The 25371-nt window shown below is 40.0% G+C and overlaps 1 protein-coding gene across 6 annotated transcripts in view; it reads left to right on the top strand.

The window, feature by feature from the left end:
• LOC126336846 (L-gulonolactone oxidase-like) overlaps nt 1–22912 on the top strand; it is a 61478-nt gene extending 38566 nt beyond the window's left edge. For 2 of the 6 annotated variants that reach the window (XR_007565017.1, XM_050000931.1), the window contains exons 3-5: nt 8714–8784; nt 18799–18843; nt 22569–22912. The gene's annotated coding sequence lies outside the window, so the exon portion shown is untranslated. Of the gene's footprint in view, nt 1–8713; nt 8785–16035; nt 16246–18798; nt 18844–22568 lie in introns of all 6 variants that reach the window. The other 4 variants (XM_050000932.1, XM_050000934.1, XM_050000933.1 and 1 more) reach the window with 4 other exon arrangements.
• Nucleotides 22913–25371: the final 2459 nt, after the last annotated feature.

The raw sequence follows: 25371 nt of genomic DNA, 5'->3' as shown, positions 1-25371 counted from the left end.
TGCGCATTCGATCCATGCTGGGAGGTCGATGTATTACTGGGAGCTGAACTGTAGCGACATCTTTGTAAGTTACAACCCAGTAAATCGGCTGTGGCAGAGCATTGTATTGATTCTGGTCACTCTATGGTATATGAAAATGTCGAAATTCTGACTTCTGTTTCATCTTTCTGGGACTCCGTAGTAAAAGAGGCCATTGAAATCCACTTGACGAAGAATTTAATTAATAGAGACAGCGGTTTCACATTAGATAAATCATGGAATCCGGCACTTTCAATATTGAACTTACAAGGACGTCGCTACAGTTCAGCTCCCAGTAATACATCGACCTCCTAGCATGGATCGAATGCGCAGCCACAGACGTAACTCATGCATATATTGTACGTCTTTGCCGCCGATTAACATCACTGGCGCCTTTGTTTATCTGTGGCCGCAAGCGCAGTGCCGCGGTCCGCGAGTTTAAAAGGATGGAGCGAGCGCTGGAGCGTCAGTCGTACGGCTCTCTCTGAAGATGGCTGAAAGGTATACAGCTGAAATATTAGAAGAAAAAGCAGAATTCATGCGGCTGCATTCCCGAAACTTAATGGAGCATGCTCTGAAGAATCTGAAGGATATAAAAGCAGTAGGTTTCAATGATGTATCAGCAGATTTTTGTGAAAAGGTGAAGAATTTCTTGTTCAAGATAATTATAGACAGCCACTAGAAAGAGTTAATTGGAGTTCTGTAAAACAATTGCCTTGTTAAAAAAAAAGGAAATGTTATTTCATAATGTCATAACTGGACAATGTCTGTGTATCATATATACATGTAATGAAGATACTAAAAAAGTGAGATGGAACTTAGCTTAAAAGATCAGTTTAATTTTAATAGTGGAACCAATTTAGCAGTGCATATGATATCGGAAAGAAGACCTTTAAAAATCAAGAAAGGAAATAGACAAAGCATCCCCCTTTCACCATACTTGTTCAACAAATACTGCCTGAGAAGAAAAAGTGAACCACCCAGAAGGGGAGGAGGAAATGAAATGAAATTTCATGGGTTGAGGCGGTATCTGATGTTATTTAAGTTATTGTAAAGTCAAGTGAAATTTATGAACTTGGCAGTATGAGCCCACTTATCTGTATGAAGTTGCACCCCCTCTGATGTGGGTGTATGCACTAATTCTGTCATAAAGCCATCGTATTGTCTTCTGAGACAACCTGGCCCATGACTTGTAACAGGTCCACAATATCCAGGATACTGACACTGGGCCGGAGTTGGCACCTGAGCTGGTCTCACACATGTCCTGTCAGGGACAGATCTGGGGGTCTTTAATGGCCACAGAAGTAGCTCAACATCACACAGACAGTTCATAGAAACATTTGCCATGTATGGGCGGGCATTGTCGTGCTGTAAAATGGCAGCACAATACTATCACATGAGAAGTGACATATGAGAACACAGGGTGTCCGTGACATACCACTGTACCGTCAAGAGTTCCCTGATCACTACCAGCAACTATGTGAAGTAATAACTGATGGCTCCATGCACCATGATGTCAGTAATAACACCACTGTGCGATTCCAAAACTTTTGTAGAATGGAATGTCTCCTCAGGTCACCTTTGCATTCGCTGTTGATCGTCATCCAGGGTAGTGCAGAACCCTGATTGTGTGAATGGCAGCCTACTCGTAGGACAGTAATTCCCTAGTCTGCTGCTAGTCTCCCACTCATGGTGAGGGATGACACAGAATGTTGCTGGGAGTCAGTACTTGTTCCCAGGCAGCTGGGTTATAGTGTTCTTTATGCACAATATGCACTTGGGGTGGTCAGACATGGCCGACAAGAACCTTGATGATGAATATGGCTGCTCTCATAGTCCTATGGAGTGCAGCATTACACCACTCTCATATCCAAATGCCCCACAAATCTGGATATGCAATTTGACCAGCAGTCTAAATGATGATGGACTGTCTACCTGTCACAGAGAATTGCAACTGTCTTCGTTTACATGCCATTCAATGTTCCACGAGTTCAAAGTTACGTTGAAATCTGTCCATATCTTCTGGGTTCTTCACTTTTTTTGTCAGGCATTATACAGAGTGTACATAAAGTCCGAGAACACTTTCAGTTATTTATTACTCTAGAACCAAACACTTACGTAATTTTGAAGAGAAAGCCTGAAAGTTTTTTTTCGCGTATACCACCGTAGCATAGTTTGGTAATTTGCCAATTGTCAGCGCTAGTCGCAAACATGGCGAGTTCAGGAGCAAGAGCACTTCGCCGAGAGCACTGTCACTGGATATTCTTACAAGACCGTGTTGCAGCAATGGCTGATGCCTCAAATGCAGTCGGACTCTCCGTTCATCTTTTCATTGTGAAGTTCGTGGATACCTGAACACGGAGCTGCTACACCACGGATCAGCCGTGTTATAGATGGGGACAGCTGTTTCATGAAATGGCCTCCCCGGTCACCAGATCTCACTCTGTGTGACTTTTTTCTGTGGGGACACATTAAAGATCTGGTGTATGTACTGCCTCTCAGAGCTCAAGGAGAGAATACAGGAAGCGACTGCCACAGTCGACAATGCCATGTTTGGATTGGTATGGCAAGTATTTGATTACAATATTGATGTCTGCCGGGCCACTCGCGGTTTGCTTATTGAATCTTTGTATTAAAAAAAAAAAAAGTTCTTGTGCAATAAATATTGAAAGTGTTCCCAGACTTTATGTACGTGCTGTACTGATTGAAGATTAGATTAGCATATTGGAAGAGAGAACAAAGAGAATTGTAATTCGCAGACAAGAAGTCATGGCAAGCGATTTTCATATAATGTGCTTTAGTGGAAGATTTAGTCAAAAATGTGAACAAAAATCTGAACAGACTGACAGTTCATTTAAAAGAGTATAAACTGAAGATAAATATTCATAAGGCAAAGCTGTTGGTAGTAAGCAACAAACGTGACAATCAGGATGTCTAAAATTGAATAAGGAAAGCTATTTAGTTATTAAGGGAGGTGTATATATACATATATATTTCCAGGACCCACCAAGCGGGAAAGCGCCGGCAGACAGGCACAATGAACAAAACACACAAACACACACACAGAATTACCAGCCCTCGCAACCGATGGCCGCTTCCCCAGGAAAGAGGGAAGGAGAGGGAAAGACGAAAGGATGCGGGTCCCAAGGGAGAGGGCAAGGAGAGAGAGAAGAGGAGAGAGGGTGGGGCAGGGAGAGAGAAAGGGGGTGGATACAATATACTAAAGAGACAAGGACTCAACACAATTATGCAGAACCAACAATGCTATACAGAACAGACTTGGAAGAAATACCACCAACACTGACAAATACAGCCAGTCTGGTATATATCAATTAACTTTGAACTGCTGTAAATGTGCATATGTGGGTCAAACATGCAATAATTTTAGAACTAGGTACACAGAACGTCTCAGAGCACTGAAAAGCAATAGCTCACACTCAACATTTCCAAATCACATAACACCGAGCGAGGTGGCGCAGTGGTTAGCACACTGGACTCGCATTCGGGAGGACGACGGTTCAATCCCGTCTCCGGCCATCCTGATTTAGGTTTTCCGTGATTTCCCTAAATCGTTTCAGGCAAATTCCGGGATGGTTCCTTTGAAAGGGCACGGCCAATTCCCTTCCCAATCCTTCCCTAACCCGAGCTTGCGCTCTGTCTCTAATGACCTCGTTGTTGACGGGACGTTAAACACTAACCACCACCACCAAATCACATAACAACACAGAATCTTATGCAATGAAATTTGATCATGATAATGCTCCCACTCAAACCTCAGTACTCCTTCATGATTTTGTGTCAAAGGGGGACTGTGACAATGAACTTGTGGTGGTGGCTATAAGGGCAGCTGTAATACAGCAAGTGGCAACCATGTTGACAGCGGAAGGGCTGGTGTCTGTGGAGATAGGACTGGTCATAACAGGGTCAGCAATGAGAGTGCTGCTGACCTTGCAAGCGGTCGTCGCAGTGCTGAAGGTGGCGGTGGCAGCAAGAACATGATCGGTCACATTGACGCCAGTGGGGATGACTCCGATGGCTTCAGGAGCAGCAGAGGCAGCTAGAGGACCAGCTGTGGCAGGGCCAGTGCTGACACACTGACAAGACAACTGGCGTCAGCATTGCCAGGGCTGGTGATAGCAGGATGGCTGGCTGGAACAGGGCCAGTGATCACAGGACTGACAAGAAGACCGGCAGTGTTATCGACAGGATGAGGGACCAGAAGACCAATGACTAGGATGATGTTTTCGCTAACAGTCTTGGCAATCATAGGAGTTACGCCAAGAGCAGAGCTGGCTGTGACTTGGCCGGCTGTTACAGTGCTAGCAGAAGCAATGATGGTGTCATCAAAGAGAGGGCTGGCTGTGAGAGGAGCGGCGCGGCAGCACGGATGGAGGCGCAATGTCGTTGAGGAGAGGAGCAGTCATGAGAGGGACAACTGTGGCAGCATCGGGGGAGGCGTCATCGCAGAGAGGGACAGCAACAGAGAAGGCATCATTGACAGCGGTCATTGTGGTCTGGTTGTCAGTGAAAGGTCCACAGAGGGAGAGGACACAACAAAGGAACCAGAGTCTGAAGGCACAGACAAATACGTGAAAGTTGCAGTATGACAACAACATGGAAGAGAATGCTTATAGGAAGAACATAGAAATGGACCACCCAAGTTTCTTGGAGGAAAGAACAGTGCCAAGAATGTGCAACACTGAGAGTTACAAAAAAGAAGTGAACACAGGTGCAAAAACCAGTGTCGATGTGGTTGAAAAACACACAAACAGTTGAGAAAGAACTAAACTTTGTTCCAGCAAAACAAAGGAAGAGACATCCGGAAACATGGAAATGCAAGTGAAGAGTGGCCTCGTTGTCCACATCTTGTTGGGCACCACATCCTTGGGAAGAGGGCTGACCATGGTCAGAGCAGATGGCAGATGAACTGGCACTGCCAGAATAGGTGTTGCTGGAGCAGAAACCGGCAGGTTCGAGATGCAGGAATCGGCGGGAACTATGGCGCAGGAGCCAGTTGGGCACGTGATGCAGGAATGAGGAGAAATACCTGGGCCAGAGACATGAGGGTTGGCCACATGGGGGGCTGGTAGAGGCACGTCAGTGGCACAGGGATGTGCAGGCCGGCTGGCAGTGTGCAATCCAGCAATGTGCTGGCTGACAATCCATGTGCCAGTGGCTGGCTGGCCATTGGAGTACAAGCCAGCATTGTGCTGGGCAGTGACAAGGGCACCAGCAGAGCAGGAGGAGCCTGAGCCGGAGGCACTGCAGTGGAAGGTGTTGCGGAACGAGGCCAGGTGGGAGGGGGGGGGGGGGGGGGAGGAGGGGGGCAGCAGAGGAAGAGGCTCTCCACAAGTGCCTCACTCGACACTAAAGTGGCATGAAAATCCACAGTCCACCTGCACAACATCTGTAGCAGCTCCTGCTGTGAGATCCACAGTTATTCCCAGTGTTGGAGAAAGCAGAATCCATGGTGGTCACGGAGAACAGCAATGCACTGAGAACCCACACAAGACATTTATCGTTGCTGTTAGCTGAGTGGAGTGACTGGCAGGAGTGTTTATTATAGATATAAGAACATAATCTTAAATACAGTTTCCATCCATGAATTTCCCGCAACCAAAGTACAAACAGAAATGTCCCCCTGAGACATTGCCTGAAATGCGCTTACACAATAAAGTCCATGAGTTGTGGCAGGCGGTAGAGCAGGAGGAGCTGGGGTTGATTGACAGTAGGATTCAACCTGGAACACTGAGTGTTTCCTTGAAGATGACCATACTTCTGGGACCTTGGGCATTGGCATGTGTCGAAGGCATAGCTCGATGACATTGGCTGCATGTGGCGTAACGTGCGGCAAGACATGCCACCTGGGAGCGATGGACAGAAGTCTGGCTTAGTGTCGGCGACAGGACATGGCACTATGAACAGTGGACAGTGGTCTGATTTAGAGTCAGTAATAGGTGCTGACGGTGAGGACGATGACTCCATTTAGTGAGCAGCTGTTGTGGCTGGCGTGAAGCCCGGAGATGTAACTGGTCACAGCATTGTCTGGTGGTGATGTAAGTAGTCTCCAGTAGAAGATTGTAAATGTGGTACTGAGTGGGCACGTGATGTGATGTAAGAAAGTAATAGCCTGAGTAAAGCATTGTCTGCCATGACAGGCATGCTGCATATTGGTGATGTTGGTTCTGCTGGACACCATGGAGACTGTGCAAAGCTACCGAGGTAAACAGCCTGAGCTCTGTGAGGTTTGATGAACCTATGCTAATTAACAACTCAGTGACTTGTGTTGATGTGAGCCATTTATTTGCATCCTCCTGGAGAGGCAGATACTATCTCCAGGAATGAATTTGTTGAAGATCCGAAGAGAACACTTAGATATTGGAACTGCCAAGTAGGGAAGAAGGAAACAGAAAATCAAAGAAACTGGTTTTGTGACAATGCTTAGGCTTCAGAATACAAAGATTAAAGTGTTAAGTTTTTCTACAAAAGGAACTTAAGAAGCAAAATGACCACACGTGTGTAGATTACACAAGTTATGTCTGACTGATCCCTTTTTTCACATTAAGAAGTGAAATATTAGAACTAAACTCTTGAAATATGGAGGCAAAAAGACAGTAGAATATTTGTGTATAGTTTCTAACAAAGTTGAACAAGAGGAGGATATACATAGAGAGTGGAATGGGTTTTATTAGTAATATCTATAAAAAAATGGGGGACAAGAAGTCTTGCTCATATTACATTGGAATTAGTGGGAATTAGTGAAATAGCCTTAGCAAAACTGTACTCTAGTATCCATAAGGAAAAGACTTAACAAAATATAAGAAAATTCTCAGAGGAACAAAGAGGCTTTAGGGCTGGTGGTTGATGCTTGGACTCATTCTTAGCAGTTGAACAGAACAGAGCTAGTAACAGGGCAATGGATTTGAGTTTTGTAGATTTGTAAAAAGCATATGACAGTATCCCAAGAACTGAGATTACACCTGGCATGAAGAAACTGAAAGTACAGGGCAAATGGATTACTGTAGTTCTAAGAAGTACAAAGAGACAGAAGGAAAAGAGAAACAGAATAAGAAAACTTTAAAACCTGCAAAAGCCTTAAGTAATGTTGCAGTCTATCCTAATTATTTTTTAACATATACATACACCAAGAGCTTCAACCAAGATATAAAAATTGTTCAGGGATGGATAAGTGAATTGGACAGAAAAGAATGCATTCATTACTTTTCGCAGATTACCAAATAATTTTTGCAAACCGCAGACAAGAAATGGAACACATACTGGATAAATTGCAGAAGGAATACACAAGGTGGAGTCTAAAAATAACAACAATGTAGGAAAAGATAGATTGCTAATTATTGTAAAGATAACACACCAAGTTGCAGACAGATACAATTAAAAGAGACACTAAGCTTTCAGACACAGCCTTCATCAGAAAAAGAGCAACACACACCATTCATTCACACAAGCAAGCACAGCTGCGACATACCTGACCACCCACTCAGGCAACTTGAGCCTGAGCAGCCGGAGTTTGGCGGTCGTGTGCGTGAGGTGTGCTTGCTTGTCTGAATGAATGGTATGTGTTTCTCATTTTCCAGTGAAGATTGTGGCCGAAAGCTAATGTGTGTCTATTACTTGTGCCTGTCTGCAACTTAGCATGTTATCTTTACAGTAAGTAGCAATCTACAGTTTCCTAAATGGCAGTTATTCCTGCTTGGGGTCAAAAAATTAATTTTGATAAGACCAAGTACATATGTCTTTTTTGAACAAGGAATCAATTTAGTTCTTGAAGATGAAAGAATTATAAAATTGAAAAATGAAATATTTAGGTTTTGTTATATGCAACAACAGCACCTGTGACAAAGATATTGCAGTCCAAAGTAGTGATGGGTAACTGAGTGTTGAAGTCCCTACATGGACTCATTTGAACAATAGTATTACTCAACAGACCAAAAAAAGCATATTCTGTAGTATTATTGAGAATATAGTTACTTATAGCCAAAAATGTGGCCTTTTACGAATAAAAGGGGTGACAAGGTTGGAATAATGCAATTAGATTTTATGAGAGGTTGCTCGCAGGTTGCCCACACAAATGAGGTCAAAACATCTAAAATATGGGAAAAAAATGTAAGTGACAAGAGTCCATAACGAACAGACTGGAGAAGGGAAGTTTTCAGTTGTTTCAGCATTTTAAAAGAATTAGCCATGACAGGTGGCCCAAGATGGTAGTGATGTGGGCAGACACATTTGTCATGAAATTTATATAATGATCAAGCGATGGATGAGAAGGGGTTAATGGTTTACGACTGAAGTAACCAAGACTACTGGAAGAAGAAAATGACTAACCTCTAGTAGTAAAAGTCAAAGAAGAAGAAGAAGAGGAAGAAAAGGGAAATTAAAACTGCGAAGTATAATAATATTGTACCAACACAGCTAAAAGTGTAATTTAATCCTTTTTGTGTCATTATTCAATAATTTACTCTCATAGTTCTGAAATAACGAAGGCTTATATTGTTATTTGCTGTATATTTTAAGCCCTACTCCGTCTTCTGATCTGTAGTGAATAAAATTTTCATTTTTCGTAAAAAATTGTTGTTAGTTATACATTTCACTCATTTTATTCATCTCCTACATGAAAATAGTTTTTTGTACCTCACTTACTGTACCTCACTTACCCCTCGTATCTTCTTTATTGTAGGAACCATAAGAAAGTTACACTAGATCTATTTGAAAAGTGAAGAACCTTTCGAAAGCAAGGAGATTGAACCAGTAAGTAGAATTAATTTTGTAGATTAATTAGATTAATAGGCGTTTAAGACACTGGAATTTGTGGGCCTGGCAACAGTATGGCTGGTTATTTCACTATTGAGGATAATGGTTCATTGTGGATTTAGTATAAGTATGGTATCTGCAAGTACTTGCATGTAATTAAAAATTGGAAATTAATGCCCTAAATTAAAAGATCAGACTACATTAAAGTTTAATTAAATGATTGTATTTAACAGATTAATTAACATAACAGATTATGACAACAGAAAAGTAAAAAAAAAGTCAATTTTTTGCCGTCATTGGGCCGAGGAAGTACAAAGTTAACTTTGGTTTACAGTGTCTGCTTGACAAGCTGAAGATTGCTCCACCTTTCTAGTTTGTCACTAGTTTGATGACATCTTGTTTCTTGTGTATATACTTCTTATTGAATGATATCTATGTGTTGTATACAATTTCTACTACATAATTTACCAGGTGTAGAAGTATGAAACTGGAATTTCCCTTTAGACGGTGCTAGCCATCAGTGTAGGCTCTGTGAGACCGTGCCTGTAGCACCAATCTGATTCCTGTAACGGCTGATGACGAATGTCAGCACATAGTGACCCAAGTTCAATACATTGGTATCTGTTTAAAACCAGTAAGCATGTTGAGTTTTGTGTCTATGAACTACAATTTGCAGACAGCATTGGTTTTCTGTTATAATTTGAAGAAAACTGGCGAGGAATCACAATGAATGCTTGTCAAAGCTTTCGACAAACATGCTCTTGGGAAAACACAGTGTTTCAAGTGGTTCAAAAAATTTAAAAGTGGCGATTTTGATCTGAGAAATAAAGAGTGCAGGAAACCACTGAAAAAGCTCGAAGACAATGAATTGTGGGCATTATTGGATGAAGATGATACTCAAACTCAACAGGAACTCATGGAACAATTGAATGTGATGCAGAAAGCCATTTCTCTTCAGTTGAAAGCTATGGAAAAGGTGCAGAAAGTGAGAAAATGTGTTCTGCATGAACTGAATGGTAAAAAGCAAGCAAATCAAAAGCCCACTTGTGAAATGCTGTTCGCCAGATACAAAAGAAAGTCGTTTCTCCATTGAATAGTGACAAGTGATGAAAAATGGATATATTTTGAGAATCCTAAGCATCGTAAGTCATGGGTAAATACAGGCAAACCATCGATCTCCGCTGCAAGACCAAATCGCTTTGGAAGAAAGACAGTGCTCTGTGTTTGGTGGGATCATGATCTGCTAAAATCTGGTGAAACTGTTAACACTGATTGCTGCCAACAGCAAATGATCGATTTAAATTGGACATTACGTGAAAAATGACTCGAATATGAAAAAAGCAACACAAAGTCATATGCTCCATGATAACGCCCCATCACACACAGCAAAATGGGTCAGTGAAACGATTGAGGTGTTCAGTTGGGAAATACTAGGCATGCAGCTTATTCTTCAGACTTGCTCCATCCTATTATCATCTGTTCACATCACAGGGACACTCTCTCACTAAACAATGCTTCAATTCATATGAAAATGTATGAAAGTGGCTCTCTGTCTGGTTTCCTTCAAAAGAAGAAATGTTTTTTTGAAATGGAAGAAATGTATAAATAGCAATGGAGATTATTTTAAATGAAATATTATTTATCAGTTTCAAACAACAGATTCTATGACGGCTGCTCAGTAAAGAATGGTCATAATTTTTCACACTAAAATTTATTCTTATGATATTCATTTAGCTTAATATGAAACAAATGTGCCATAGTATTTCATTGTTGGGACTCCTGGTTTCCGCCTGGGAGAGGCAGGCAAGGTCAGACATGTTCAGTATCACCTACCGTTGCAATGAAGGTAACACGCGAGGAATAATATGCGGCTTTGAAATTCTGCTTTTGGCTCAACAAATCTTCAGCTGAGACCTATAAAATGTTACAGGAGGCCTGTGGAGAGTCTTTTCTTCCCTACAGCACAGCTTGAAGGTGGTTTAAAATATTTAAAAAGGGGAGACAATCGATTTCAAAGGAAGGTGGACCCAGTGCTCCAGTTACTGCTCTTACAGAAGAAAACATCAACACTGCTGCTGTCATTGTGAGAGGGATTTGACGAATTACCTTAAGATCATTTTCTGAAATACTGAACATTTCATTGGGTGCCATCCACATGTTGGTGACAGAAAAATTACACATGACACGTCTTTGTGCGCAATGGGTTCCAAGACTGTTGATTCCCGAACGAAAGGACATTTGCAAGTAGGTCTGCATGCAGTTAAAGTTGATGTTAGAGGAAGATTTGGAGTTTCTTTCAAATGTAATCACTGCTGATGAAACTTGGTTACATCATTTTAATCCTGAGACAAACAGCAAAGCTTAGTGTGGAGATCTCCTTCATCACCAACCCCAAAAAAGTAAAAGTGGTTGCTTCTGCTGGGGAAGTTATGGTCATCTCATTATTTGATATTTAGGGATTGGTTTGTCAGCATGTTGTACATGCAAACACATTAGTAACTGGACAACACTACAGGGATGTCCTGAAAACATTTCAAGTCCATATCAGGCACGAAAGATCACATTTCTGTGAAGCAGGCTGGATGCTGCACCATGATAGTGCACGGCAGCATATTGCCAATGTTGTTGCTGAATATATTGCAAAAATCAACGTGAAGTGCATCCCTCACCCTCCCCATAGTCCTGATTTAGCGCCATGTGACTTTTTTCTATTTCATAACATGAAGAAACGCCTTCATGGGCGGCATTATCAATCATCAGAAGGCTGCGGAGGCAATTTTGAAGGACCTATCAAAAAATGGTTTCCAGCATGTATTTGAAGACTGGCAGAAATGCTGAGACAGGTGCATCACATTCATGGGAGTCTGCTTTGAGAAGCACCATCAAAATTATGAGGATGAGTAAAGGTATGTTGTCAAAGGAAAAAGAAAAAGAGTTATGATCATTCTTTATTGAACAGACCTCGTACACCTGGTATAAGAGGAAAGACTAGTTTGAGGAAATGGAAGGTGTGTCCAACCACAGCAACCATATGTTAGAACATGCACCATCATAAACTTCCAAACATAATGACAATTATAGTCTCATGCTCATATGCAAAGCTGAAGTGTAATGTCACTGCCTGAACATTGTATTAGCATTAAAGCAGGAGTTCAGTGAACCTGGAAATCATGAAAACCTGTCAGAAGATGGGAATTTTCAAAATTATTTTATTTAAAAACTTTGATTTGTTAAAACAAATTATGGTACCATACCCAAATGGATATGTTATCAGTTTAAACCATCTGTGACAATTCAAATAGCAATCTATGTGTTATACACATAATACCCATTGGTGATCCAGTGTTTACACAATGATTTGTAACTGATTTATAGTCATCGATCTGTTGCATGGAATGGGGATCTGAGGAAGCTGATTGGTGCTACCATGTGAGAGGTGGGGAGAGACGGGAGAATTCATTGCTCTGAAGTCTGGAATAAAGTATAGATGAGCTACTATGGTAGAAAAACACAGAATTAATAAGTTTTGTTAAAGTGTTTCATAGAGACGTTCATATTCAGATTAGTGCAATGTCCGAAATTACGTTAAGCCTATTGTAACAACTGTTTTATTAACTGTTAAATTGTAGTAGTTGGCAGCAGTCAAAAACAAGATGTCATCATCATGGAGAGTAATGACTTCTACCGATATGTATCAAACAGATCTATGGGGCTGAAAGACTGCTTGTTGCTGACAGAATGGCATAATATTATGAATGAACAAGTTAAAGCTAGCAATCAGTTTTACCATGGGGTAATCTGCAGTATTCCATTGATAAATCTGTAGCTTCTGAATGCTTGCTTGGCCATTTCTTTGAGCAGAGTGGCAATAACGTTGAGTAGTTATTAAATTAAATCATGGCTGTTGTAACACAATTTTTCAAATAAGAGAAGATGAATGACATTTTAGACATTTGTAATTTTGTCTTGCTTTGCAGCATTTATACAATTATTATTACTGTTTGGCCACAATAAGTTGACGATTTTGCTGGTGTTGCCAGAAGCATAGAAAATCAGTACTAGTTGAGAGATATTCATTTGTCTCAGAGTGCTGCCAACGTCAATCTGGCCACAGATAGACAAGAAATATTACTGAATGCATTGGAAGACTTGTGTCCACTAGCAAGTAACTTTGCAAGCACTTGCTAAGGTGTTTTCATTAGAACAAAACTTATTTAAGTTTACTTCCTCAGGTCGCTGGGGCAAGTTAACTTCAGAAACTTGCTTCAAGAACTAGCAGGAATGCTATCATGCCTAAAAACAAGAACTGCCGCCACTCTTGTTGCAGTATTATTATTATTATTATTATTATTATTATTATTGAATAAAATTTTTGACAAAATGCAAAAGTAAAGAAAGAGGAAGAAAGAAATGTTCAAACATCTCTTGTCTATTGTATAATGAAATACTTGATAGAAGGAAACAAAAATGTGGTGAGCTGTCCCACCAAAAGACTGCCTTTTAATTACTGTTTGATTTTTGCAAGCAATATTGATTACTTTTATTACAAACACAATGCAGTTATGTTGATAGTATTGGTAGTAACATTAAAAACAGCAAAAAATTAAATACATCAATACTGCCAGTGTACTTTTCCTTCTGGTGAACCAAATTCACTGGTAAACTCATGTCACACTTGCTTTGCTGATGGCGCCAGTTATATGTTTTTAAGGGTCCCAAAAGCACATTTGTTTTGGTCCATCTGGCTTTGTGCTATTCTCCTTGTGTGGCTTTGTGCTACTCTCCCTGTGGACACTAGTATTTTCGCTCTAGTACTGAACACACACAACTTCTACAAGTCTGACAAAAAAACGTACAAGGACTGAAAATTTGTCAAGTACTTGCAGCAAGATGCAAAAAAACTAGAATGAATTTTCATCCTGCAGCAGAATGGGCACTGATTTCAAACTTCCTGGCAGGTTAATATTGTGTGCCAGACAGGTGACTCAGAACCTCGAACCTGGTCTGGCATATAGTTTTAATCTACCAGGATGTTTCATGCAAGAAACTGTTTTTACTAACTTGTGGAGACAACTTTTTGAAGTTGACCGAAATTAGCGCGGACGCTAACAGGTATGCTGTGTGTGTGTATGTGTGTGGGTGGGTTGGGGGGGTGGGGGGTGGAATGTTTCCACTTCAGAGAAGTTGCAGAAGTAGCTACAATAGCACTGCAGCATTATTTACTGTTGTTTGTTGCGTTGCTCTTGTGTTCTGTTGTGTTCGCATGTCTTTACCTTATAAAATGAGTCGAAAGACCATCCCTGGCTCATACAACAAGGTTCTTCTGGTGCACTGTTGATTCCAAGAGAAAAAGAAAAACAGTGTTTCGCAGTGGTGAATGAAAAATGATGGAGAATATATTAGAGCGTTTTGATGCAGAGAAGGAAAAGAAAGACCTACTCCATCCATTTATGCAGTCTCAATTAAGAGCTGCTATGTACACAGCAAAGAGCATCTCCAGTTTTACATGGCTGAGGGGTTTTCCAGATCTCATCCAGGCAAATCACTTAGTACCCCTGAAAAGAAAAGGTAACAGCTCGTTACATTTAATTTCCAATATTTTCATAAATTTGAAATAAGTGCTTATAAGACCACAGTTACTTAGAGAGGTGCATTCCATTTTTCAATAATATGTACCATATTATTCCTAAAGCCAGCTCAGTTGTGCATAAAGAGGATTATTGTAGGCGTACCATAGTTTTGACGTATTGCATGACGGGATGGTAGTGAATATACAGGAGTCTCCTATTCCTCCACTCCCAGCATTCCTCGTGTGAAGTGTTGAACAGCAGTGTGCATGTAGTTGCACTGAATTTTTACTTTTGACATACATTCAATGCTGTTCAACTATATGATAAATATGCTTTCTATCACTTAGGATGAGGCACACTGAGGTCATATACAAGAGACAGATGATTTGAATAAGCAGGTCATCTGAAACATCTTGGAGGAGTTCTACAACATCAAACGGATTATGCCTAGCTCTTTGAAGCTTTTGCCAGTTTTGTGGGAGACGATTGGATGCAGATGGAGATGTACCTGCCACGCAAAAGTTTTGAAATCAATGGAGTTTGTTTGTTGCTGAGTGCATAACAGTATTGTTGGAGCGTCCTGACATTGTGTAAGCGTCCTGACATTGTGTATTGGCATTTTAGTTTCATGGTACAGATGAAAAAATCAGGCAAGGTTCTAGTTAGGTGTTCTACTTGGACAAGTCTGGGATAGATAACAACATGACTCTTAGCAAATGCTGGCAAGCAGACGGATTCACATGTGTTGCTGCATGACTATTGCTAGCTTGGGTTCCAAGAATTAATTTGTCAAGCAATCATACCTTGTGTTCTGGGCAAAGTCAACTGTGGATGATTATCATAGACAAATGAACTCAGCTAATTTTGAAAAGTGGTTTGCAGATATGGTGGTTCCTAATAGTCACCTAATTCTGTAATTGTGATGGATAATGTGGATACTACAGCAGGGAGTTCGACAGAGTGCATAATAAATATAATTGCAGAATTACTATGCTAGAGTGGCTGCAAGACACATCTGTGACGTCGCAATGGGAATGGCCGAACTGTTAACTAAACTAAAGGAAAACAAACCAGCTGAGATGTACATTGTGGATAAAACCACAGAGAGGAGAGACCACAGAATAGTCTGCTTTCCTACCACCATACAACTGCGAACTAAATCCCATAAAATTGGTATGGGCCAAAGTAAAATGCAATTTCAGAGAGAAAATGTCATAGGTGACAGGTCAGAGGAAAGACTGCAGAATCTTGTAAATCTGCATTCCTTTCATTTACTGCACAGGACTGGCATCGTTACTGTGGGAAAGTGAAGCAGCTGGAGCAAGAGTATTGGACACGAGCTGGAGTAATGGAAATGGCCATCAGTGAAGTTGTAATCAACATCACGCCCTCAGGCGACGATGATGATGACCTCGAATTAGATACATGATTTTGACAATTGTTTTGGCAGAGTCATTTGTACTTTGTTAACATTACTGCTGGAATGTGTTTCATTAATGCCATCTGCAGAACAGATTCCAAAAATCAGTTTCTAACTGACAGTTCAAAGTGTTGTAAGTTTTACGTTCATCTTCTCGCATTTTTCATTATTTTTGATAAATAAATAATACATAAGTTGTGGGTAAAACTCCCATGCATGGATATGTCAGCATAGTGAGTGATTTACAATCCATTTCAGGTCTCATTTAAGGGGAAATATTTTTGCGAGTGCCACTGCTGATTTAGTGTTAAGCACAAAATGGGAGTAATGGTGTCAGCACTGCCGCAAGCAGTCGACGCTGCCTTCCCCTCACCACTCCTCTATCCTCGGCAGTCCTAATGCGGGGACAAGGCCATTCCCAACAGCCACCACGCCAATCGTCAACTTGAAGTGGCCAAACAGTCTAAAGTAATTATTCACCTTTCTTTTAATATACTCTCCTATTTGCCCTGTGTTGATGTCTTAATAGAAATGGATGAGTCAGAAGTAGCTTTCTCATTCATCATTTCTCAGCTCATGCACCTGCACGGATCAAGTTGAAACAAATGACTGTTAACTCAGTAATGACTATTTACTAAAATGCCGTACACTGTTGGAGCATGTTGCTGTGCAGTACTTCCGAGCAGAATGAAGTACGGGGGCTAAAATAAAATAAAATAAAATAAACACTTTCCTTCAAATGCTTTTGTGTGCTTGGTAGTACTTTCACTTTCAAGCAATTGAATGGAGGTAGAGAGCCCCTTCGCAACATAATTAAAGAAAATCTGTAAACCCCATATTACATGACACACCTAACATATACAAGTCTGCACCAGCGCCCCAAGCACACACATTCGGAACCACAGGCTTGGTTATATCAGTTACGTCATTGAGTGTGAAAGCATATTTTTGTAAAGTTGCTTTTTACTCATGTTGAAACTTTTGAGATATCTAACTTTGTATTTATTAAGCAATTACTCTTATCTTGTGCAGCTATAATAAAATTACATTATTATTATGCAGAATCACGGACACTGTGTTCACTTTATGTCACATTGGTATAAGTAAATGATTATCTGTGTTTAAGTATCTCAGCATTTAAGACATGGAGAATGTAGTTATCTATGCAGCAATTACTATCATAGTGGTTGCCGTACTCGTTACGTGAAGTACAGAACAACAACACAATGCCAGGTGCAGGAATTGGGTTCGACACTTGCTGGAAAGAATGGGTGAAGGTAGGGCATATACCCTCGTTTTGACAGAGGAGTTAAAATAAATGTGGTCCTTTCACCAATTAAGGCGGTACATACACATCTAAAGTAAAATTTGATGCACATTTATGTTAAACATAAACTCAGAATTTACCATGTGTAGACTTGTTGTATGCCTCTGTAAGCAAGCTTATAATTCTTTGTTTGGTTCCGTTTCTACAATAAGGAGCTATCATTATATGAATAGCTTTTGTCAACAACAATAAAAAAGAGAATACTCATTTGTTTTATTACTGTACTGCTCAATGAAGAACGTGTAGAATATTTTGCGCAATAGCCAAAGAGTCCTCAAGAGCTCATCTATTTCTCATCTGCCAAACACACTTGAAAGCAATAACAAGCAGAAAGCCTGCTCGAAATGCTGTGTTTTGCAAATGTGTGTATACTCTTCTTCCACTATACATGTGCAGATTCGTGGCAGAATAGAAATGTTCCTATTTTCCCCGGTGGATAAACCGTCTGCTCAAATCGCAGCTTCACCCAATTCGCTGCTATGTAGCATGCCATCTACACCTGACTTGTACACATTAGGTGTGTTGTGTAATATCGCTTAACTGTGCAGACCGTCAAGTAAAACAATGCAACCTTGATAACAACAGTTGATAACATTGTATACCAAACAGTAGTTGAAAAGAGAATGAACGGAGCAAAACAGTAGTATGGCTTTGAACAAGCTCGCACCAGCAATTTTTTAAAAATAGTGTTTTGCTTTGGGGATGTTGAAATCTCAAAAATGTCAAAATCACATACAAGTGCAACACAGTATCAAAAGTATTATGAGCTGCTTCTGTTTCCGTGGGTTGCTTCTGATCCCAAAAACAGAACGTTGTGTTCAAAGGCAGACCTTGTCAGACTTGAATTTGTGGATATAGGGAGAGAAAAAAGAATTGAAGAAGAGATGAAATGTTACAAGAGAAGTGAAAATTGTCTTGATAAATTCTTGATTAATATAATCAAATTATCTTGGAAGCCATGCCAAAATTTCAGTGGTGTGGGCCCATGGTGTGGACCAAGATAGTACTTATTTGCTAGGGACTGAGGTGAGAAATCTTTTTGGCTGTGATATTGTGTGTTACTGAGAATTAGTGGTGCAGACATTGGCTGACTAGGGTTCATAGGCAGCAGTGATGGTAGTCTACCATGATTACTTATGCTCTGCCATGGTGATTACTCTACATCTGAGCTCTGTAACTGATTAAGTACATCTGAAATTACTTCCTTCATGGAAATTGGCATTGGGCTATCCTGGAAAAACTAAAAAACCTAGAATTTCCATTGTGTAAAAAATTACATTAAGCTTCATAGAAATGCAATCTCAAATTAAATTCAGATTAATCAGCTTATCAGTGTGATGCCTCCATTTTAGTGAATCCAAGTCACTAAATGGAATACTGTAGAAAGTTACATGAATTGAAATATAGTTTCTGTAAAACAAGGGTAGTAAAAGTGTCCAACCTATAAATGTTAGATGCTACTAGCGAAAGAACTACGAAAAATGTTGTTGGTCTCTCCTCGTCTTTGTAGCTTTCTTAAACTATTGTTTTGTTTGTACAGCAAGTATAGTTTTTTACAGTTCTGCAAATCATTTTGTGGTCTCTTAAGATGAGTTGGTATATGAATATGTAGATTGTGGACCGGAATGCTCCATTATCCACTTAGAAATCCATTTCAGCCAATAGGTTCATCAGTTGTCTTGTTTTGTTTGCAGCCGTTCGTGCTGGTCTAATGCTGTGAAGTATGTTGCCGCACCAAGGTGAGATGGCTGAACTAGCAGCTATATGACCAAGCCTATTACAAGCATAGCATGTGACACTGTGATGTGGGTAGTTGTTGTGGCTGTGACTACAGAACTAATCTTGTATTTGATTTTAAAATTTTCACTTCGCTTTGCACGCTACACAAATTTATGTCTGCATATCTTGTGGAGGCACAGCTTTTTTATGCTGCATAGTTTGATGACACATGAGTTTGCACTTTAGTTTTAGTCAGTGGTGAGGAGGAATTACTAATGCATTCCTAATTAAGCTACACACACCTCTACATGATAGTGGTGGTGGTGGTGATGACGATGTTGTTGAAGCACTCTGGGAGAAATGATTTAGGTACATGTAGAAATTAAGAGATGGATACTGGCAGAAGTGAAGTGATAAGGGTGGGTTATGAGCTTTGGCTGCATAGCCAGCCAGTAAGAGCAGTTCCTGTGAAATACAAGTTTCTGTCTTGAGTCTTGGTCTGACACACATTTTAATCTGCCGGGATGTTTCAAAAAAGCACACATTTCTTTACAGAGTTAAAGACTCATTCTGGAAACACCTGCTAGGTTGTGGCTAATCCAAATGTCTGCAACAATATTTCTTCTAGGAGGGTTAGTCCTGCAATATATGCAGAAGACCTTTTGTGGAATGTGAAAAGTATGAGAGGGGTAGTAGCTGAACTGAAGCTGGCTCTAGGGGGGAGGGAGTGGGGTTAGGGGAATTGTATTGGAATAGGCAGCATCAGTGTTTTCTCGTGCATATTTTAGCCCTAAAAGAAGTAAATTCATGCATATTGCTTATTTTGATTTGTTATACTTAATATGAGATATTTTAAGCTTTAATCCTGTGAATTAACCACATTTCTCTGCCTTTAGTGCACAATATTACACTATTGTGCATGATAGTGGATTTTCTCACTTTTGCTCCATAAAATATGGAATTTCCATAAAGAACGATAAACCATTTTGTTTGATAATGATCTCGGACGATTCACCAAGCAGATAGAATTATAATCTTGTGGCTTAGGAATGCTGTATTTGGGCAAACCACTAAGAAGAAGTCATGCGCTAATCTCCTTTGAAGGTCATTTTACGCCTCCTTTCAAACGGGATTTGAGCTGAGGAAGGAATGAATGAATGAGAATTTGTGGGACACTGTGATTATTAAATGATGGGGTTGTTGGAACAAACAGATGTGACATTGTTTTCAACAGAGAAGCTAGAACAGTTTTTAGTGGATCTGGAATTCTTCAGCTTTACACTTCCGCAAATTTCCTCATTTCTTGAAATGTAGAAAGATAGTTTTCTGCATTAAAGAATATCCCGACAGACAAATGAATCAGCATAAATGAGGAGAATTTGGAGTATTATTTATTTATGGTGTGACTTTTAGTGCTGGGAGTCTCTGAAGAGCTAGTATGCTTGCCTTTGATGCAGCTCTTTTCATTTAAGCAGAGGGGCTGTATCTTTAAGGGAATTGGAATCTGTCATGAAAGAAAGGAATTTGGAAGGAATTAGCTGTGGCCTATAGTAAGGGACCAACCTTGGCTTCTGCCATATTAAAAAAGGGAAACCACAGAGACCCAATATCAAGGTTGCTGCCAGATATATTCAAACACTCGCATCTCAAATCCAGATATTGCTAGCTCAGTGGCTCAAAACACAGAGCTACCCCCGTGGTGGAGAATTTGGAAAAACTGGTTGTACACTGTATTAAAATAAAATAAAATGCATCACTACAAAAGAAGGAATCCTCATATTGTATGTTTTTTCTTTAGTTGTGCATGTTTGCTCATTCAATAGTGTTGAATGCATACATGTTTTTACATTTACTTACACATGGCATTCGTGGCTTCAGGTATTATAGCATTACAAGAGCGTAAATAGATTCTGGACAAAAAGGGGGGAGGGGATGCATGGCGCATTCGCTTGGATGAATTGAAGCAACCCGCTGATAAAATCGTTTAGAAATGAACGAGCTATAAAAGATACTATCATCAAATACCCCTTCCGCTCTCCACAACCTCCTCCCCCATTGTTTGTATCTGAACAGGTGTTTATAACTGAGTACCACCCAAGTCACCAGGGGCAATATGTTGGCATTTGGGCTACTAACCATAGAATTTTGAGTAAATTTTTCAAAGAAATGCAACCATCAATGTTTGAGTGACATTTTTGTTGATCAATGTGATTTTTTGGTGACACAGGCAAATGCTGTTTAATGTTTATGCACTGATTTTAATATATGTTATTTGTCAAATTGTTTACCAATCTGCAGCATTATGAAATACTAAAAAATGGCAACCCGAAAGTTCTTCCATCCAAATAACTCCAGTGCTAACAATTAACAGCTGTAGATAGATAATTACACTCTTATAGTAGTGTGCTATTTTTAACTTATCTTAATGCTAATGGATGATTCAAACTCAGTTTTCCCTTTTTTCATGTTACAAACATACCCAAAATTGGAAACTAACACAGCACAAAAACAACAAACAGCAGCACTTACATTAAATTCAATTGCAAGTAAGAACTGAACTGATTAAACAAAACAGCAACTGAGCTCAAATAAGGCTAACAGTGTACAGTAGTTTATCTTGGCTAAAGTAGGGATGGGCAATAGCCAATAGTGCTATTAATATTTCAATAACTGAAATCTGTTGATGGCCTTGTTGACTATCAATAGTGCATATCCCATATTTCGTCGTATGATTGAAAATCAATATATCTTTCAGTTTCACTACACAGCAACTATGTCATGTTCTATTTTACTTCCATGATTGAGAGAGAGGGGGGGGGGGGGAGAGAGTCTCTGGACCCTTCCCTCAGCTGTGACTCAGACACTTTCTCTAGGAATTCCAGTGGAATATGATAGGCAGGAAAGCTTCAAAGTACGACAGACATATTGACTGAAGTTAAGGTTTGAGGACTTTTTGTGAGTTGTGCGTGGATAGAATAACTGGGTAAAGCACTGCCCATGAGAAAGCGAGGTTCCCAGTTCAAGTCTCAGTCCGGCACACAGTTTAACTTACAAGGATGTCCTAAATGTGCACCCTGTGCAACAGAGTGAAAGATATGTTTTGGAGTGAATACTATGCTAATTCTCACAACCTGAGATGTAATGTTTGTGCAATATGTCTGATATGAGTTTAACAACTTCTTATTTTTATATAGGAGACTCAGTTTAAAGAACTTAAGAGATAGTATCTTTTACACTACATAAAGAACATAACATTAGTTGAATCACCTGTACAGTTTATAACTTGTTTCAGCTTCAGCTCCATGTTGAAGTCACCCACTATAATGTTAATTGCAATCCCAAGCAATAGACATAAGTACAAACATCTGTGCTCCATGTGTATATGCAAAATGTCTTATCATAAAAGGGCTACGCTAAGAGTGAGGTACTCAAACGCTTCTTCCTTAAATGGAAATGGGTGAGGGGGGGGGGGGGGGGTTGATCTTGATATCAACTGCAGACACTAGTGATAGTAATATGCCAGGTTGTAGCGCTGCAAAAAGCAGGCACATGACATCACACTCATAGACCATTCTCTGTCTCCTCTTTTCTTTTTAAGAGATTGTAGGAAAGAAAGAACAAAAGTAAATACATATAATTTAATGTTTTTTCAATTTGTAAATTTGTATGCAAGTTGACATGTTTTTGTTGAAATGTTTTATGAAAATGCATATATATTTTTAACTAATAAATTGTTTTTGTGTAGATGAACAAATAGATAATACATTTTAAAGAAGAAGGTGGGCAGAAGCTACAGTTGCTTCAGATGGACACATACAGTTTGAAGTTGATCTAAAAGACACTTAGCCGCAATCAACTGTGTTATTGAATGTCAAATCAAGTTTGTGTACTAAACCATTCTTGTACAATCTGTAAATATCATTTCTATTCTATGCCAGAGCAAATGTAACTGTTTGCTTACTGTGTAGTTGCAAAGTTCTCAACATTTGTGTTTTATTCAGCTGTAACCTAAGTGACCTTTTATTCATTTTTGTTTATTACATTCAAAGCTGCATTGTTACTAATAAAGCATCTTTTACACAAGCCTTATTGAAATTTGGTATTTTCTGTAACATAGCTTGTTTAAAGTATTCTCCTACCTTCAACCTGTTAACATGTCCATAACATGTACAGAATAAGAGAGAAATGCAGATTGAGTTGCAACAAATGCAGAAGCTATAGCAACACTCCGAACTGGCTGAGTCCTCAAACAAGCAAATGATAGCAATGACATCGTGGCGACAGAAGAATGCTCTTATACTGGTGACTGTACAAGGTGTCACAAGAAATCCCAGATCTATCATAAGATTAACTATTCAGTTACAGAGACATTAGAAAAGAGCATCTGAAAGCCAAAGCTGACAAATCCTGAAGTGTCCAAGAGAGCTGTCCAAATGAGGAAACCGGGACGCATGATGTCATTGCTGCCTCTCCGTATCAGAGCACACAAGTGCACCCATCATAAATACTACATATGTCCTGATGGATTTCTATTTAGTTGCAGCAGTCCTGTCAAGAGGAGGCTTATGTTGGTTGCCCCTCTTCTTGTCTAGTTGTCTTCGAACTTCCGTGCTGCACCTAGTCCTGTTGGAGGACCATAGCTGCTGTGAGCTGCAGCACCTACAACCCAGCCAAGACGGATGGGGTGCTGTTACTGTCTCCATCCAGCCGGCATTCTGGAAGCCTAATTAACAGGGCCTAGGATCAGATCATCATCCGTCATTGTGGAGATGAGCCACTGCTGAAATTCATTGGACCCTGATGCTGCCAGCCTCTCTCCCCTAAAGGGAGGCTGTGACGTTTCTCTGCATAGATACATGCACTCTAAGTAGGGCTGGAGGATGCCTCTCCTGGGCATTGAGCTTTGATGTTAACTAGAGTAATCTGGCGATCATTAGCACAGCTGCAGACTACTGGCCCACGCTGACTGTGGTGGCTGTGTTGGTGGTGCAGGGTCGTCGTCCACCCATGACATAGCAGCCTGCTATATCAGCCACTGCTGCTACTCCGATATTGTGAGGCATACATGCTTCACCACCCACTCTCCTGATATGCGCTCCAGCAGCACACGTAAGCTGCTGGTATCCTGGAGAAGACTACTGTGTACTTGTAATTAATAAATATATAACTGACAGTAATGTTTTCTTAACCTTTCCAAACATCTGACAGACCCTCACCACCGCATCTCGCAGAGCACAGTCCTGATGATGTGATTATTCATTATTCTGTTTTGCAGTGAATATCCTGGATTTTCTTTTTGGTAATTTGATTGATCATATGCTTATAGATGAGAGGTACAAGATGTATATGGTAGGTGTTAGATCTGTCAGGGGGCTATACGACACAGTCCATTACCTAGCAACCTACACACTACAACTACATTTCTGTTACAAAAGAAACAACATGGTCAAGAGACAGTTTTGATGTTCAGAAACTTAAGTATGCAGAGTTGTGCCATCAAACCACTGTGCCAAAAAATGTGCTAACAACCAGTGGGAAGATATAAAGAAACTTTAATAGAAGCAGCTAAGGAAATTCCAGGAGAAGCAAAGCCAGTAATCAAGAATAAACGTAAACAAGCTGTGAAGGCCAGGAATAGTGGTTAGAAATTGTGCAGCAAAGTAAGAATAATTCAGTAACATGAAAAGAGAAATAAATAGGTTTCTCTGGGCAGAGAAAAGAAAACTCATGATCAACACAATTAATGCAATGGGGAAGGCAAATACAATATTTGACAGCAGGAAGATGTTTCAGATGTTGAAACACATGAGGTACAGTCAAAAAAATAAGGTGTTAGGATAAGGATAGAAATATGCTAACGAACAAGCAAAGAATTCTGGACAGGTGGAGGGAATGTTCTGAGCGGTTACTGAATGTAGAAGATACTAAAAATATCCAGAAGGAATAATTGGAGAAGGTGTAGAGGAAAACTTAATTGAAGTAACTCAACAAGATGAAGATAGAGCAATTTAGAAACTGAAGAGTAATAAGGTCCCACCACATGAAAAGAACAGTAAAAGGAATTGTAGGAATTATAAAGATATTTCTCTTATAAGTGTATCATTAAAATGCTATCATCATTAAACATTGAAAAGCTGAAATCTTTTGCTGAAGATATTGTTGGAGAGTTTCAGGCAGGAAGATCAACCATGGATCATATTTTCACCACGAGACAAATCTGGGAGAGTGCTAGAAATTGAGCCATTGGTTCCTGGTAACATTTGTAGATTTCTCAAAGGCTCATTATAGTATACACAGATTAAATATGTACAACATCCTGAGGGAGCTTGGTATACCAAGGAAGGTAATTAACTTGGTGAAGGTTAGTAGTGCAGAGACAAAAGCGAAGGTGAAATACCAGGGGGAGCTAGCAAAGAAATTTATCACAATGGGTGTGACAAGTTATGCCATTTTTCCATTGATTTTTAATTTGGTCCTGCAGAAAGTAATTCAGGAAATGAAAAGAGAAGGTAAAGGGGTGATTCTAAGTGGAAGAATACAGCTATTGG

This window comes from Schistocerca gregaria, chromosome 2 (genome assembly GCF_023897955.1).
Source record: "Schistocerca gregaria isolate iqSchGreg1 chromosome 2, iqSchGreg1.2, whole genome shotgun sequence".
NCBI lineage: Eukaryota > Metazoa > Arthropoda > Insecta > Orthoptera > Acrididae > Schistocerca > Schistocerca gregaria.
This window is presented reverse-complemented; position numbering and strand designations above follow the sequence as displayed.